Source organism: Poromitra crassiceps (genome assembly GCF_964638095.1).
Source record: "Poromitra crassiceps genome assembly, chromosome: 18".
Taxonomy (NCBI): Eukaryota; Metazoa; Chordata; class Actinopteri; order Beryciformes; family Melamphaidae; genus Poromitra; species Poromitra crassiceps.
The window spans coordinates 21,664,938-21,669,436 of record NC_139636.1 but is presented as its reverse complement, the minus strand read 5'-3'; positions in this window follow the sequence as shown (position 1 = coordinate 21,669,436).

The following is a 4,499-nucleotide window of genomic DNA, read 5'->3' as shown; positions in this document are numbered from 1 at the left end:
GGCTGTGCTCTCAACTCCTAAACTACAGCGAGGCTGTGCTCTCAACTCCTGCTAAACTACAGTGAGACTGTGCTCTCAACTCCTAAACTACAGTGAGGCTGTGCTCTCAACTCCTGCTAAACTACAGTGAGGCTGTGCTCTCAACTCCTGCTAAACTACAGTGAGGCTGTGCTCTCAACTCCTGCTAAACTACAGTGAGGTTGTGCTCTCAACTCCTGCTAAACTACAGTGAGGTTGTGCTCTCAACTCCTGCTAAACTACAGTGAGGCTGTGCTCTCAACTCCTGCTAAACTACAGTGAGGCTGTGCTCTCAACTCCTGCTAAACTACAGAGAGGCTGTGCTCTCAACTCCTGCTAAACTACAGTGAGGTTGTGCTCTCAACTCCTGCTAAACTACAGTGAGGCTGTGCTCTCAACTCCTGCTAAACTACAGTGAGGCTGTGCTCTCAACTCCTGCTAAACTACAGTGAGGCTGTGCTCTCAACTCCTGCTAAACTACAGTGAGGCTGTGCTCTCAACTCCTGCTAAACTACAGTGAGGTTGTGCTCTCAACTCCTGCTAAACTACAGTGAGGTTGTGCTCTCAACTCCTGCTAAACTACAGTGAGGCTGTGCTCTCAACTCCTGCTAAACTACAGTGAGGCTGTGCTCTCAACTCCTGCTAAACTACAGAGAGGCTGTGCTCTCAACTCCTGCTAAACTACAGTGAGGTTGTGCTCTCAACTCCTGCTAAACTACAGTGAGGCTGTGCTCTCAACTCCTGCTAAACTACAGTGAGGCTGTGCTCTCAACTCCTGCTAAACTACAGTGAGGCTGTGCTCTCAACTCCTGCTAAACTACAGTGAGGTTGTGCTCTCAACTCCTGCTAAACTACAGTGAGGCTGTGCTCTCAACTCCTGCTAAACTACAGTGAGGCTGTGCTCTCAACTCCTGCTAAACTACAGTGAGGCTGTGCTCTCAACTCCTGCTAAACTACAGTGAGGTTGTGCTCTCAACTCCTGCTAAACTACAGTGAGGCTGTGCTCTCAACTCCTGCTAAACTACAGTGAGGCTGTGCTCTCAACTCCTGCTAAACTACAGTGAGGCTGTGCTCTCAACTCCTCCTAAACTACAGTGAGGCTGTGCTCTCAACTCCTGCTAAACTACAGTGAGGCTGTGCTCTCAACTCCTCCTAAACTACAGAGAGACTGTGCTCTCAACTCCTGCTAAACTAGTGAGGCTGTGCTCTCAACTCCTGCTAAACTACAGTGAGGCTGTGCTCTCAACTCCTGCTAAACTACAGTGAGGCTGTGCTCTCAACTCCTGCTAAACTACAGTGAGACTGTGCTCTCAACTCCTGCTAAACTACAGCGAGGCTGTGCTCTCAACTCCTGCTAAACTACAGTGAGGCTGTGCTCTCAACTCCTGCTAAACTACAGTGAGACTGTGCTCTCAACTCCTGCTAAACTACAGCGAGGCTGTGCTCTCAACTCCTGCTAAACTACAGTGAGGCTGTGCTCTCAACTCCTGCTAAACTACAGCGAGGCTGTGCTCTCAACTCCTGCTAAACTACAGCGAGGCTGTGCTCTCAACTCCTGCTAAACTACAGTGAGACTGTGCTCTCAACTCCTGCTAAACTACAGCGAGGCTGTGCTCTCAACTCCTGCTAAACTACAGCGAGGCTGTGCTCTCAACTCCTGCTAAACTACAGCGAGGCTGTGCTCTCAACTCCTGCTAAACTACAGTGAGGCTGTGCTCTCAACTCCTGGGAACAAGTAGCCTCAGAATAAGCAAAGCTTCTCCAAGCAAACAACGGCCCAAAAATAGTCCCTTTCTTTATCTCTCTCTCAAACAGGCTTGTTTGTATCACTGACATTATTATTACAGCAGGCAGATTACATGAGACTTGCAGTAATGCTATGTTTAAACAGTTTCCAGCAAGCCCAACATGAGTTTACTACTAACAAACTAAGAGCTTCCACCTGGCCCTGCCAACACCCACACACACACACACACACACAATTAGGCCTGACTGTTGATCAACTGTTGCTCGATTCAAAGAGTCCTGCGGCCCCTGTAAGCACACAGGCACTAACAAAACCCATGCATGCAAACAGTCCTTCAACTCAGACTGTTTAGTCCTTAGAAAAATGGCTGCTTTTCTGTGTTTAATGGGGAACCTGAGAGCCGGTGTTTTGAGTTTTGATCTGCGTCCCCAGCCCCTCCCCCCCTTCCTCCGTGTGGGCGGACTTCCTATAAAGGCGGGTCTATTCTGCGGACAGAGAGCAGAGAGGAGGGGACATGCCTGCTCACTTTGTCATTATTAGCCCTTTGAGTGGTGATGATGATTAATTCAGTAGGAAGCTGGCAGTCATCCACTGTACTTTGCTTCGCTTTTAACTCTCTTTTCACCTCTCTCTCTCTCTCTCTCTCTCTCTCTCTCTCTCTCTCTCTCTCTCTCTCCTCCTGTCTGATCCTCCCTCCTGGTCTTGCTTGGACTTACTAGTCATCTCCATGGTCATCTGGTCTTAGCCCTTATGCTGCAGGATTGGAGCTGGACAGTACTGGACATTAGAAGGCTGTCCGGCCCGTACACCTGGTGGGGCTGGACAGTACTGCACATTAGAAGGCTGTCCGGTCCGTACACCTGGTGGGGCTGGACAGTACTGCACATTAGAAGGCTGTCCGTACGCCTGGTGGAGCTGGACAGTACTGCACATTAGAAGGCTGTCCGTACGCCTGGTGGAGCTGGACAGTACTGCACATTAGAAGGCTGTCCGTACGCCTGGTGGCTGCTGAAGCTGCTTTAGCGTTATCATTAGCATAGCAGTGCTTCCCCTTAGTGCTTAGATAAGCCTCGCAAGCATGATATTGGTAAACATAGAGTGTCTCCTCTGGATGGCCATTAGGATGTAGTCAATGTCTTGGTTTGTACACCTGCCTGGTCAGGGCATGTCCAATGTAGGTATGGCCGGACTGGGGAGGTAATGAAGAACGTCCGCTGGGCTATTAGGGGCAAGGCTCTCGGCTAATCACATAAGCCCTGAAGGCCAGATGTCACTGCTTGGATTACCGATTCCTGTGCCTGGACTTTATGCTAAAAATAATTTGAATGATGGGTTGCGTCACCGGGCAGCGTCAACAGTGTGTGACTGAGAGGCAGGCAGGATAAACGCAGGCACAGACTGATGGACAGAGAGATGGATGGATGGATACACTGTTCCTCTTATGGAACATTCCAGGCGTTACATATGTGATTATGGATAGCTCTGTTTTTTACAAGGCCAGAGCCCAAAGCTAGCGGCTCTTTCCATTAGCCATCGTGCAAAAAATCATCCTCAACCCCCCGATGATGTTAGTCAGTCATTGACTCCTTGTCAGCTGGAACACTGTGGTCACGGAGTTCACTTGACCTGGCCTACATGGTGGTGCAATGAACTGAAGGCCACAGCCTGTTCCCCCAAATTGGGAAAGACTTGAGTACAGAAATAAAGCAGCTGAGATGTTTAGAAATGCATAGGAAAAGGAAACTCTTAGGAATTCATCCATCATGGTCTCGCTTAGGACATTCTGTACAGCTGCTTTTGCCACACACATCGCTAAACAGAAAGAGCAATAGAGTTTTAAACTCTGGGGAACAACAGATACAGTAAGTCATTAAGTGAACCAACAGTCAGGGGTCAAATGGGTGGAATGTTATCTCATGACAACATACACGGGCAACAATGTGACCAATTATACTTCATTGGAAAGTGACTCGGGCGCTCATGAATCATTCTTCAGGCCCCGAGCTGAAGTTCAGAAGTATTTACGATGTGGAGACTGAACGGCCCGACTCTCTCCACTGTTGTCGGAAACGACGCAGTGCAAAGGCATTCCCTTCCAAATGCCCTCTTGGAAGTTTATTTGGACGTCTGAACTCCATGCCAGGCACAAAACTGTAAAGGACCATTGTTTTGCATTTACAATGTTGGAATGCCTTCAGTATATAGCCGAGGCTTTCCATTTAGCATACCTTAGCCTAGTCCACACTCTGCAATTAAGCATACCAGGGAGGCATTTTCCACTGTGTGTGGAGGAGGCAGCATGTTGAAATGGTAATAGTCAATGTTTTCAGAGAGATTACTGCTCTGTCAGGGGTTTTGCTAATCTTCTTTTTGGGGAGGATCAGACCTGTTCTGCATGACACACACGTGGGTGGGAGAGGAACAAAACAAGGTGCCGAGGGGCCAGCGGGCGGCCCTGTGACCTGCTTCTGTTTGCTCTCTTTTATTAAACTCCTCGTTTATTCTCAGCGGGCGGCCATCGCAATTCACACCACAGAGTATCGACGAGGAACCCTTTAGATTCCACCAAACTTTCCAAATGGTCCTTGGCAATTGTAAGTGATCCTGGTCAAAACCTAAAGCAAAACTAATGGATATTATAGTGAAATAATGGCTGCCTGGGCCTGAAATGCTGAGCTTGACACTTTGCACAATTGGAACATGCTCGTTTAAGGCTGAGATCAACAGAAATGTG